This window comes from Hypanus sabinus, chromosome 4, assembly GCF_030144855.1.
Source record: "Hypanus sabinus isolate sHypSab1 chromosome 4, sHypSab1.hap1, whole genome shotgun sequence".
NCBI classification, from domain to species: domain Eukaryota; kingdom Metazoa; phylum Chordata; class Chondrichthyes; order Myliobatiformes; family Dasyatidae; genus Hypanus; species Hypanus sabinus.
In genome coordinates this window covers 179,059,237-179,072,048 of record NC_082709.1, presented here as the reverse complement: position 1 = coordinate 179,072,048, position 12,812 = coordinate 179,059,237, and the positions used below count along the sequence as shown (strand labels likewise).

The 12,812-nt window shown below is 42.4% G+C and overlaps 1 protein-coding gene across 1 annotated transcript in view; it reads right to left on the bottom strand.

The window, feature by feature from the left end:
• The window catches only part of LOC132393532 (neural cell adhesion molecule 2-like), a 1,581,614-nt gene that overhangs the window by 900,309 nt on the left and 668,493 nt on the right, over nucleotides 1-12,812 (bottom strand). The gene's annotated exons all lie outside the window — the stretch shown is intronic.

The window sequence follows — 12,812 nt, the reverse complement described above, 5'->3', positions numbered from 1 at the left end:
CAAGCCTAGGAATATAACCATTGTGCTGCCTCTTGAACCCTAGATACCTCACTCCACCAAAGGTTCTTCCAGCTGCTGGGGTATCAGGCTCTGGAATTCCCTGCATCTTTCCCCACTTCCTTAATGCCAGAACGTGCTGCACTGATAGCAAGAATTCTCCCTAGCAGTGTTGGAGACCTAACTTTGTTTATGACCTTGGCTGCTGAACTGAGGTGGCAGCGACCTGCAGCCTTTGGGCTCCTGGGCTGGTGGCAGTGCTGAAATATCTCTGTGGCAGTGGATTCACTTTCAGGGACTTTACACTTCCTGCTCTGAGCATTATTTCAGTTACAGGCCCTTCAGCCCAGTGAGCCCATGCAGCCCAATACACCAACTAAACTACTAATCCAGCGCAACACACACACAAAATGCTGCAGGAACTCAGCGGGTCAGGCAGCATCTATGGAAATCAATAGACAGTCATCATTTTTCTGGCTGAGACCCTTCTTCAGGACTGGAAAGAAAAGGGAAAATGCCAGAATATAAAGGTGAAAAGACAGGAAGGAGGACAGATAGAAGGTGATAGGTGAAAACAGGTGGATAGGAAAGGTGCAAAAGGCTGGAGAGGAAGGAATTTGATAGGAGAGTGCACCATGGGAGAAAGGAAGGGATCCCGGGGGAACTAATAGGCAGGTGAAAAGAGGTAAGAGGGCAGAGTGGGGAATAGAAGAAGAGGGGATGGGAAGGAATTTTTTTTACTGGAATAACAAATTGAAATTCATGCTATCAGGTTGGAGGCTACCCAGACAGAATATAAGGTGTTACTCCTCCAGCTGTACACCTTTGGGATGTGGGAGGAAACCAGAGCACCCAGAGGAAACCCATGCAGAGAATGTTCAAACTCATTACAGACAGGGGCAGGAATTGAACCAGGGACACTGGCACAGAAAGACCATTATGCTGACCACCACACCACCGTGCCACCCCGTTTGGGAGTTCTGGCGCCTTCACAACTTCCAAAGACATGGAATTTGCTAAGCTAATTGGCAAATTTGGGTGGTGAGGTGAAGATACATCTCTACAAGGAGAGTTGTAAGGTGATCCTTGCTTCCAGCCAGCAGTCCACCCTTAGGTAAGATGTAGCACCTGCTTAGCCGTCTTATCAGGATCATGTGAAGCCATGGGAGCAGGTGGTGGACAGTCGAATGAGCAGCTGGTTCATATCACAAGTTATGTGACCACTGACACCAGGCAGATTATCTCTGAAGAGTATTGATAATGGCTGGGGTCACCCGTCTTGTAAAGGCACTCCCCAGAAGAAGGAAATGGCAAACCCCTTCTGCAGAAAAAATTTCCAAGAGCAATCATGGTCAAAGAGCGTAATCGCCCATGTCAAACAAAATGGTACATAATGATTGATGAACTGGCATGCTAAACCCTCAGTCTAAGGTCCAAGCATGGGGGCCCCCCAGGGCTGTGTGCTCAGTCCACTGCTGACCCACGACTGTGCTGTAACACACAGCTCGAACCACATCATCAAATTCGCTGTTGACACAACCATGGTGGGTCTCATCAGCAAGAACGACGAGTCAGCTTACAAAGCTAACGGACTGGTGCAGAGCCAACAACCTGTCTCTGAATGTGAACAAAACAAAAGAGATGGTTGTTGACTTCAGGAGGGCGCAGAGTGACCACTCTCCGCTGAACATCGAAGGCTCCTCGGTAGAAATCGTTAAGAGCACCATATTTCTTGGTGTTCACCTGGCGGAGAATCTCACCTGGTCCCTCAACACCAGCTCCATAGTAAAGAAAGCTCAGCAGCATCTCTACTTTCTGCGAAGGCTGAAGAAAGTCCATCTCCTACCCACCCCTCCATCCTCATCACATTCTACAGGGGTTGTATTCAGAGCATCCTGAGCAGCTGCATCACTGCCTGCTTCAGAAATTGCATCATCTTGGATCGCAAGACTCTGCAGCGGATAGTGAGGTCAACTGAGAAGAACATCGGGGTCTCTCTCCCCGCCATTATGGACATTTACATTACACGCTGCACCCGCAAAGCAAACAGCATTATGAAGGACCCCACACACCCCTCATACAAACTCTTCTCCCTCCTGCCATCTGGGAAAAGGGCACCAAAGCATTCGGGCTCTCACGAGCAGACTGTGTAACAGTTTCTTCCCCCACGCCATCAGACTCCTCAATACCCAGAGCCTGGACTAACACTTTACTGCCCTATTGTCCTGCTTATTATTTCTTGTAATGCCTACACTGTTTTGTGCACTTTCTGCAGTCCTGGGTAGGTCTGTAGTCTAATGTATCTTGTCTGTGTTGTTTTTAACGTAGTTCAGTCTAGTTTTTGTACTGTGTCATGTAACACCATGGTCCTGAAAAACCCTGTCTCATTTTTACTATGCACTGTACCAGCAGTTATGGTCGAAATGACAATACAAATGACTTGACTTTACTTGACTTGAGGTCTGCTCTTATGCCTTACGGTGTGACAGCTACAGACAAAATGCAGTGCAAGTAGACAATAAGGAGCAGAATCATTAATAAAAGGTAGTTGTGAGGCCATGAGTCCATATTATCATGCTAGGGAACCATTCAAGTGTCATATAATAGTGTGTAGAATCATTCTTTGAATCTGGTCATGTCTAACCTGCACCTTAAAAGTCAATCTTAAAGCAAGCTTGTGACTGCTCACTGTAATATCAACGGTCAACAGACTCCGAAACTAGATTCGATATTGCTCAGTGTGGCAGGAGTGATACCTCTCTCTCCCTCATTAGTGAGTGAGAGAGAGAGAGTCTGTAGATGTCGAAGTGCTCTTTTTATGGACTCTAGGCCGTGGTCTCTCTGGGGGCTTTGCTATTGCTTGCATGACAGGTGGTGGGAGGGGGGGGCTGATGCTTTGCTGCTGCTTGTGTGTGCGGGGGGGGGGGCGGAGGGCTTTGTGGTTATGACGTCCTTCTATCTTTCATTCTTTGATGATTTTCTTCTGTTTTTTGCATGCTTGCAAAGAGTAAAAATTTCAGGTTGCATACCATATGCATTCTCTCATATTAAACGGAACCATTGAACCATCGAGCCACTGGAATGTTTTACTCGGTTAGAGGCATGGTACCTGCTCGCCCCCTTTAGTTTCTGTGCAGAAGACTGACAGTGATTTCCATGCTGCTGTCATACTGATGTTTGCTGGAGCAATAGACTGTCATGTGAAGTTTACCCTTTGCTTCCTCATAAGGTCACGGCAGGTGTGATGGGGAGGAACTACGCTGGCTGACTCTGCTACAACTCACGACGGCTTTAATCACTGTGAACTTGCATCAGCTTCAGACATGTTTGGCAATGTCAGTGTTAGTTGTCAGTCTTTCCCAAGTGTTCCAACAAGATTAGATTACAACCAATCATTGTGAGAGATATCAGAGCTCTGTTCTTTGTGCTCTCTGCTCTTCAGAAGAATTTCTTCAACTATTCTGGAACATAAGATACAATAAATAAAGTCACAGTGATCAATAGATTGGCAATTCTTTCACTTAGGCTGCATTATTTTAATTAAAAGGTTACATTCATACAAAGTTTAAAGTATATTTATTATCAAAGTACAAAAGTCTTAGGCATATACAGTATATATAGCTCATGTGTCCAAGACTTTTGCACAGTAATGTAGTAATTTCAAGAACTGCACTGTACTGCTGTCGCAAAAAAAAAACAAATTTCATGACATATGTGGGTGATGATAAACCTGATTCTGATATGGGTCTCTCTTGTGGACAGAGAGTGGGAAGGGGGCAAAGAGAGGAGAATCATTGTTAGGAAAAAGGGAAGGGAGAGGGAAAGGAGTGGGAAGAACCAAAGAGACATTCTGTGAACCTTTGAACCTTTGAAGAAACCAATTTTTAGGAATGAAATAACTTTGCCTGGTGTCTCGGGGCTGGGTGTATCGACACCTGTGCCACCATCCCCAACCCTGGCACTCCTTCTCTGCCACCTGTTCCACACCCTTCCCATGGCACTCTATCATTGTCATTCCCAACGGCTCCCAGAAGATTTACATACTCACTCTCTGCTCCACATTGACAAATACAGTACTGTGCAAAAGTCTTAGGGACCCTAGCTTTATCTATATACCAAAGACTTTTGCACGGTACTGTGTATACCACCATATGCTACTCTGAGATTCATTTTTTTCAGGTATTTACAGTAAATACAAAGAAACACAGAAATACGATAGAGTCAATGAAAAACTGCACACAACAGAGATGGACAAACAACTGTTACGAATGAGGAGCATCTCTGATGGGCAGAAGGGTACAGAATCGCCAATGCTCCCCCCCCTCCTTTTTTAGAATCGCAAACTCGCTATTATTTCGGGTCTGATACCCAGGAAATGAGAGAGATACACAACATGTCAGTAATGAGAGAGAGTCGCAGGAATACACAAAAGTGGAATGTCTCCTTCTAACAAAAGCGGAACGGAACCACTGGTTACTGCTATTGTCTCATGGAGAAGGAATTGTGTATTGAGTACTGTACTATTTATTGAAACCCCTCAGGAGGCAGCCAGAGTTGTCAGGTTGAGGGATTGCATCATCCCAACCTGATTGACACCTGAGACCCAGTGAGTGAGGATAAAAGTAGGGTCTGGGGAACACCCCTCAGACGCACCAGGAGAGACACTACGAGACTGGTGGGGGCTTGGGGGCTTGTGTGTGTGTCCACCCTTGCCTGGGTGACGAGTCCTCCATGCAACGGTCTAGCTAAAGGACGGATACGGATCAAGATCGTACAAGGAAAGTCAGGAAGTTTTTCTCTCACTGTCTCTCTCTCTCCAACAATTGCAACACAGTGATCAACAATGACTGCAGCCTGTATGAACTGAACTGAACTTTATATTTCCATCAAACAATTCATTATCCCCTAGACAACGATAGAGCTTATTTCTTATTGGTTATTATTATACCCGCACTTTTAGGTTTAGTATTGATGACGTATATTATCTGTATATTTGCATTGATATTATTTTTGTGTATTTTTACTAATAAATACTGTTAAAAATAGTATCATCAGACTTCAATGGCTACTCCTATCTTTGCTGGTAAGACACCCGGTTACGGGGTTCGTAACACAACCAATGTGCAAGTGACAATAAATGTGCAAATGCAGTACAGAAAAGGGGAAAATGATAAATAAATAATAACTATCAAGAACTTGAGTTGTGTTGTCCTTGAAAATGAGTCCATAGGTTCACTCCACACACACAATCTATTCCATAATATTAAATATACTATTAAGTCTGTTCTGTGACTGTGCCATCTGGACCCAGACTCGACTAATACAGGAAACATTTACTCTGTCTAAGCCTTTCAATGTTCGATAAGAATCAATGAGATCCCCCCCATTCTTCCAAACTGCAGCAAGTACCAATCCAAATCAAATGTCTTCAAATTAAAACAAGTACCACTGGTGCACAATGAAGAAATATTGATGACTTTTTGCTGATAAAATTAATTTACATGTGAAATAAATAAGATAATTCTTAATTTTTGATTCCACAGTAAAACTAAAGAGCTGATTGTTGACTTCAAAGGTGTGCCAGTCCACGGTGGTGGATCAGCCGTAGAGAAGGTCATCAGCATTAAATTCCTGGGGTTAACATATCAGTTGAACTCTCCAGAGCTCAGTACATAGAAAGAATCGCAAAGAATGTGTGGCAGCATCTTTACTTTCCGCAAAATTTAAGGAAATTTGGCATGTCACTAACATTTTGCAGGATGAATTGTTGAAAGAATTCTGACTTTTTGTATCATGGCCTATTCCTGCAACTGGAACGTGCAGGAACCCGAGAAGCTGCCGAGACTGGGGGATTACGCCCGATACATGATGAACACATCCCTCCCCATCATAGGTAGCATCCACATGAGGTAGTCCCTCAAGAAAGCCACATCTATTACCAAAGATCCCCACCATCTATGCAATGCCAGGAGTTACAGAAGCCTGAAGTCCCAGATCACCTGCCCTTCAATCATTCGGTTCTCATATAAATATAGGGGATGATATCAGAGGTATACACTTTTTTCACAGAGAGTGGTGGGTGTGTGGAATGCCATGCCAGTGGTGGTGGTAGAAGCGATGTGGTCAGGATGTTTAAGAAACTATTAGATGATAGAAAAATGGAAGGCTATTTAGGAGGGATGGGTTAGATTGATCTTATTGTAGGTCTTGTCTTGTCTTGTCCATACTGCACCAACCGCTGCCACTGGGCTATAAACGTGCAGGAGCAGTGTGTGGTTAAGTGCCTTGCTCAAGGACACACACGCTGACTCGGCTGAGGCTCGAACTAACGACCTTCAGATCGCCGGCCCAAAGCCGTCACCATTTGGCCACGCATAGGTTATAAGACTCAAAATTCAAGTATATTTATTATCAAAGAATGTATGATTTGGATGATGGAATTGACGACTGTGGCAAAGTTTGCAGATGATACTAAAACAGGTGGATGGGCAGGTGGTTTTCAGGAAGCAGAGAGGATACAGAAGGACTTAGACAGATTATGGAATGTGCAAAGAAGTGGCACACAGTGTCAGGAAGTGTATGGTCATGCACTTTGGTAGAAGAAATAAAAGCATAGACTATGTTCTAAATGGAGAGGAAATTTAGAAATCTGAGCTGCAAGGGACTTGGGAGTCCTTGTGCAGGGTTCCGTAAAAGTGAACTTGCAGGTTGAGTTGGTGATGAGGAAGGCAAATGTAATGTTAGCATTCATTTTGGGAAGACTAGAAAATTAAAGCGAGGATGTAATGTCAAGGCCTTATTAAACAGTGGTAAGGTCTCCCTTGGAGTATTGTGAGCAGTTTTGGACCCCATATCTAAGAAAGGATGTTTTGACGTTGGAGATGGTTCAGAGGAAGTTCACAAAAATGATTCCCGGATTGAACGGCTTGTCCTATAAGGAGTGTATGTGGCTCTGGTCTCTACTCACTGGAATTCAGAAGAATGAGGGAGGACCTCATTGAAATCTATCAAATGTTGAAAGGCCTCAATAGAGTGGATGCGAAGTAGATGTTTGTTGTGGTAGGGACAAGTCCACAGGATCGAGGGATAATCTTTTAGGTTGGAGATGAAGATGAATTTCTTTAGCCAGAGAGTGGTGAATCTGTGGAATTCATTTCCGTAGGTGGCCGTGGAGTCCAAGTTGTTGGGTATATTTCAGGCAGGGATTGATAGATTCTTGATTAGCCAGGATATAAAGAGATAAGGGAGAAAGCAGGATATTAGGGTTGAGAGGGAAATGGATAAAAAATGAAGTAATGACAGTGCAGACTTCAAGGGGCAAATGGCCTAATTCTGGTCCTATATCTTATAGTATAATGGTCTTATTGGCAAGAGTCAATGAGGATCAAAATAAGCTTTGCTCACTTGGCAATTTGTTGCTAATAGTAAGAGTTTGGGATATGTTCGACAGGCCAGACAATACAAAAAAAGTAACTGGCATAGATAAAAACAGGTTTAGATAGGTATGTGTAAGCAAGCTTTTTGCATTGAGTTTGGGTGAGACTAGAACTAGATGTCATAGATTAACAGTGAAAGGTGAAGTATTACAGGGGAGCATGAGGGGAAAACTGCTTCCCTCTGTGAGTGGGGAGAGTGTTAAACGAACTGCCAATAGAAATGATGGGAGTGGGTTTGATTTCAACTTTTAAGAGAAATTTTGGATAGGTACATCGATGGGAGGGGCATGGAGGGCTATGGTCCAACTTTAGATCGAGGGTCTAGGCAGAATAATAGTTTGGAATATTCTAGATGAGCTGAAGGGCCATTTCGTGCCTATGACTCTATGACATTAAAAATGATGCAGGCAAAAAATGGACGGTTCTGGTACAAACAGAAATAAAGTCTATGTCATTGAAAGCTGATATTTTGATCTTGTCAGTTCATCACACTATCTGCTCCCTCTAGGATTCCCTTTTAATTAGTAGTTAATGATATGGGTACTTAATGAAGTGAAATTGCATCCAATTCTCAAAGCTTCACTTTAGGAAAGACGCTAAGAGGTTTACTAAAATGATTGTAGGGATGAGGGTCTTTAATTCCGTGGATCGACCAGAGAAACTGTGCATGGTTAACAATGTCTTTCTATAATAGGGTGACAAAACCTGTACACAATACTCCAAGTACAGGCTCACCAATGGCTTACACAACTGCAATATCAATAGAATGACAACAATCAGTGGATAATCTGAAAGGATACTAGAGGAAGAAGTAGATGACAGCTAGCACATCTTTAATGATTTTAAATACCTGCATCAGCTCCCCACTCAAGCATCTCTGATCTGAAACGGCGTTCCAAAAGGCAAAGGAAATGGTGGTGTCTTACTCTGTATCATGTCTTATGATCTACACGTCCAGGAGGAAAGTATTCAGAGCTGTCAGAACTACTTCCTGTCATCTCAGAGTCAACTCTTGGAACTACCAGAACCTGAGGTTGTTTCACAGCCTCAAATCTCACCCGACAAGTAGAGAGATGCCTCTTGCCTGGAAAGACATTATCCCTCAAGTAATAAATCACAAAAATTAAACCTTAAGGCCTGAATGGGACAATTTATAATTTACTATCCTGTGGATTTCCATATATTAGTTGTATTATACAGTATACTATATATATAATTGAGATGCATTCTCAATTGTGTTGGAGTTTATAGCTAAGCAGGAAGGAGAGTTGTGCATTTAATATTTCAGTTATATTGTAAATATATTGGTTGAGTAAGCATTCTTTATTAGTTTAAATAATTGAAATCAAATCATTAGAAAAGGTGACATAGGTTTGGAAGGTGTTGAATCATTGTGGGTGGAGATAAAGAACAGAAACGGTAAAAAGACCCGGATGGGAGTTGTACACAGACCCCCCCCAAACGTTAATAAAGATGTAGCTTACAAATTACAATGGGAGATAGAAAATGCGTGCCAAAAGGGCAATGTTACAATAGTCAAGGGAGATTTCAATATGCAGACAAATTGGAAAAATCAGGTTGCTACTGGATTCCAAGAGTACAAATTTCTAAAATGCCTATGGGATTACTAGTTACAGCCGCTCACGGTTAAAGCCGGTAGGGGATCAACTATTCTGGATTGGGTGTTGTACAATGAACTGGAAGTGATTAGACAGCTTAAGGTAAAAGAACCTTTAAGGGAAAGTTATCACAGTATGATCAAATTCACCCTGAAACCTGAGAAGAAGCTAAAGTCAGATGTACCAGTATTACGGTGGAATAAAGGGAATTACAGAGACGTGAGAGAGCAGTTGGCCAGAACGGATTAGAAAATAATACTGGCAGGTTTGACGGCAGTGGCTGAAGTCTCTGGAAGCAGTTCAGAAGGCACAGGATATATACATCCCAAAAAGGAGGAAGTATTCTAAAGACAAGATGACACAACCTTAGCTAACAAGTTAAAGGCAACATAAAAGCCAAAGAGAAGGCATATAATGGAACAAAAATTAGTGGGAAGTTAGAGGATTGGGAAGCTTTTAAAAACCAACAGAAGGAAACTAAGAAGGAAAAGATGGATTAAGAAAGCAAGCTAGCCAATAATATTAAAGAGGATACTGAAGTTTCTTCAGGTACATAAAGTGTAGAAGAGAGGTGAGAGTGGATATTGGGCTGCTGCAAAAGGTGCTGGAGAGGTAGTAATGTGGGGAGGCTAGGAAATGGCAGACGAACTAAATAAGAACTTTGCATTTGGCTTCACTGTGGAAGACACTGGCAGTATGGTGGAAGTTCCAGGTGTCTGCGGTCATGAAGTGTGTGAAGTTACCATCACTAGGGAGAAGTTTCTTAGGAAACTGAAAGTCTGATAGTAGATAAGTCACCTGGACCAGATTGTGTACAGCCCAGGGTTCTGAAAGAGGTGACTGAAGAGATCGTGGAGGCATTATTATTCCTGTTTGAATCCTACATCACTTTCAAAACACCCCATTAGCTGTGAAGCATTTTGGGACACCTTGTGAAAGGCATGATGGAAATACAATTGTTTCTTTTAAATACAAGAGATTCTGCAGATGCTGTAAATCTTCAGCAACACGCAACAAACTGAAGGAACTATGGTGGGAAATATACAGCTGATGTTTTGTACTGAGAACCTTCAAGACAGCATTTCTCTCCATAGATGCTGGCTGACAGGCAGAGAGGCCCTCCAGCATTTTGTGTGCTTTGTACCCATTTCTTCTCATTGCTTTTGCTTCTTTTACTAATCACTCAATTTACCCTCCCCATTACAGCCATTCAAGTGATGGGAATTTGATCTGATCAGATTTACAAAATTCCCAAGTCACTGCCAAGATTTATGGGACATCGGAGAAAAATTTCTCTCATGGATAAATGTGTAAAAACACTGAAAACAAAATACGAAAAGATAAACTAATTTTTATAATATTTGCCAAAAATATTGAATACAAAATGCAAAAAGGTCAACAAATTTTATAATCTTTTTCCAACTCACATATCTAGATATATGTACACATTGCGTGGCTTCACCTTCAGGAAAATCATAATACAGATGCCTTTCTTGGAACACAGGTGAATGATAGATGGAGACAGAAAATAGGGTGACAAATGAGAGGCAGGTGGAGCAATGTGGCAAGAGGAGAGTGTGAAGGCAAGAGACAGCTGCTGGAGGGAGATAAGCCACCATCAGAGAGAATGTCTACCTTCTGAGAGGAGGTACAGGAACCTGAAAACCCCCCCCCCCACTCAATATTTTAGGAATAGCTTCCTCCTCTCCACCAACAATAGTCCATGAACCCATGAAACCTGTCTCATTATTCCTCTTTTGCACTATTTATTCACGTCCCACAGCAACCACCCAAACACAGGGGTCACCATTGATTCCTGATCCTTCTGTCAATGGGAACAGTTTCTCTCCATTTATGTCCTCTGAATCCTTCATGATTTTTAATTTCTGTGTCTTATCCCCGTGCAACCTTCTCCAGTCCAAGGAGAATGAGCCAGTTTTTCTGGTCTATCCACAAAATAAAACACCCTTTTCCCTGGAATCATTTTGCTAATTCTATTAGGATCTTTCTTTCATTAAATGCCTGTATTGCTAACGACTAATTGGAATGGAGCACAGTCTCTGTCCAGCATGCCACTCCTCTCTTCCCACAACCTACTATTTAATTATTGTGAAGATGTCAATGTTGTTTCTTTGGCTTCTGGTCAGAGCCCATTTATGTAGGCCACCTGGGTTACTATGGAAACCCTATTTTCTAATGCTAATTGTTGCGCATCTCTGTAGTTCCAGAATAATACCCAGCCTATATTGCATTTGCAGAGATATAATTTCAAACATTTTTAAAAATATAAACAAAATAATAATTAACAAAGCAAACTTTTGTCAGCTGCAGAAATTGGAGGCTGTTAAAATCATGGTAAGTAAGTGGAGTGCTTGCCACTCATGGTCGAACTAAATGGTGGAACAAACAGAGTGGACTGGATGGCCTGCACCTATAACTATATGACAGTGAAACCTAAAGCTCAGTTAAGGTGAGAGTGTTAAACATATGGCAATGGAAAGAAATCAATCAACATGGACCTGCATTCAACCCTAGTGTGGAGTTTGGAAGCTCACCTTGTGACTGTGAGTGTTACAAATGTTATCAATGTCCCAAACTACTACGTCGACTCAGGCCTAGGGGGCCTGAGTAAGGCAAGTCATCCCAAAGCTGTGTGGATTCTATGATTAATTGGCCATTATAATATTGTTCATAGTAAGTAAGTGGTTGGATCTTGGGTGAGGGATGGGGTAGGTGTGGTGGTGTAAGTAGAGTTTTTCCAGATCCATTATGGGCACAACACTCCCCGCTGCCGATGACACCTTCAAGAGATTATGCCTCAAGAAGGGCCCGACACATTAGTACAGTCACAAAGCAGGCACACCAGTAACTCTTCTTTATTAGGAATTTGAAGAGACTGTCACAGCCTGTTATGGTGAGCCCAATGCATGGGATCTCAAGACGATGCAGTGAATTGTAGACTCAGCTAGCTCCATCATGGGCACGGCCCTCCCCACCATTGAGGACATTTTCAACTGATGGTGTCTTAAGAAGCTGGCATTCATCATTAAGGTCCTTCACCATCTGATAGTGACCCACTTCTCATTACTACCATTCTGAAACAGGTAGTCGCAGGAGCCTGAAGACCTACATTCAATGTTTGAGGAACAGCTTCTTCTCCTTTACCATCAGATTTCAAAGTTCAAAGTTCAACGTAAATTTATATCAAATTACATACATGTCACCATATACAACCCTGAGATTCATTTTCTTACAGGGACACTCAGTAATATACAAACACTTTACAGAAACAGTGGAATTGAACCCGGGTTGCAGCACTGTAACAGCGTTAAGCTAACCAATGCGCTACCATGGTGCCAAAAGTACAACCGGGCAAACAGAGAATCGTATGAGGAGAGGTGAAGCAGAGTGAAATGGGGTTTCAGTGGCACAGTGTACTTCTGGAGACAAAAGTGACCAGGTTGAGAAAGAGTGGGATGCATCAATAAAGTTACAACTAGTAAGTGCCAAATGGGATCTTGAGTTAAAAAAGCCTGCATTGAAATATCAGATAGGTGTATTTCATAGAAACACAGAAAACTAGAGCACATTACGGGGTCCTTGGCCCACAATGTTGTGCCGACCATGTAACCTAATCCAGAAACTGCCTAAAATTTCCCTATCACATAGCCTCCTATTTACAAGGGGTGATTGATAAGTTTGTGGCCTAAGGTAGAAGGAGTCAATTTTAGAAAACCTAGCACATTAATTTTTCAACATA